Genomic DNA, 918 nt, shown 5'->3' on the forward strand with positions numbered 1-918 from the left:
GTGGTGGAGGTGGTAGTAGTAGTGGTGGTGGTGGTGGTGGTGATAGTGGTGGTGGTGGTGGTGGTGGTAGTAGTAGTGGTCTATCTCACATACATAATATATAAAGTGATAAATTAACAAAGTTCTTAAAGAGCTTTGAGTAAAATATCGTGTAGTATCTATTTCGTTTTATTGTTTTCGTTCCGTGTTCAAATCCAGGCGAAGTCAGTAAAAGTATAATCCCCAATTCAGGTCCCGGGAAGCAGTTTGGTGCAATTGTTAGAACGTAAGGCGACATACCTTGCAGTATTTATTCCATTTATTTATTTATTTTTGCGTTCTGCGTTCAAATCTCGCTTGGGTAGTAGACACAAATCGTTGTCCGGTTTAAACACAGCTCCACCTGGTGCTTTCTCCACCTGTTCTTAACCCCACATAATTCTTGCTCCAACTGGCCTCTGTCCTGACTAACCCTTGCCGCATTTGGTCGTTACCCGATTTGATCTTTGAGTTCCTTTGAATGTACTTGAGCTACGTCACACATTCGAAGATAACTACCTCCCTTCTCTTCACCAATCTCTCTGGAAGCTCCTGGAAAAGAAAGACGGCCATTTGTGCTCGTTTTCTTTTCTTGATTAACCACATTAGAAAGAAAAAAAAATATATATATACATAGGTGCCGGCTGTGTGGTAAGACGTTTGCTTCCCAACCACATAGTTCCAAGTTCAGTCCCACTCCGTGGCAATTTGGGCAAGTGTCTTCTACAATAACCACGGAAATTCTTGTAAGGAAATTCGATAGATGGAAACAGAAAGAAGCCCGTCGTGTATGTATGTATGTATGTATGTATGTATGTATGCATGCATGCATGCATGTATGTATGTGTGTGTTTGTGTTTGTTGCTAACCACCGCTTGGCAAACGGTGTTGGTGTGTTTA

The 918-nt window shown here is 41.6% G+C and overlaps 1 long non-coding RNA gene across 1 annotated transcript in view; it reads left to right on the top strand.

The window, feature by feature from the left end:
* The window catches only part of LOC128247127 (uncharacterized), a 4,388-nt gene that overhangs the window by 2,977 nt on the left and 493 nt on the right, over positions 1–918 (top strand). The window lies entirely within an intron of this gene.

This window comes from Octopus bimaculoides, chromosome 2 (assembly GCF_001194135.2).
Source record: "Octopus bimaculoides isolate UCB-OBI-ISO-001 chromosome 2, ASM119413v2, whole genome shotgun sequence".
Lineage (NCBI taxonomy): Eukaryota > Metazoa > Mollusca > Cephalopoda > Octopoda > Octopodidae > Octopus > Octopus bimaculoides.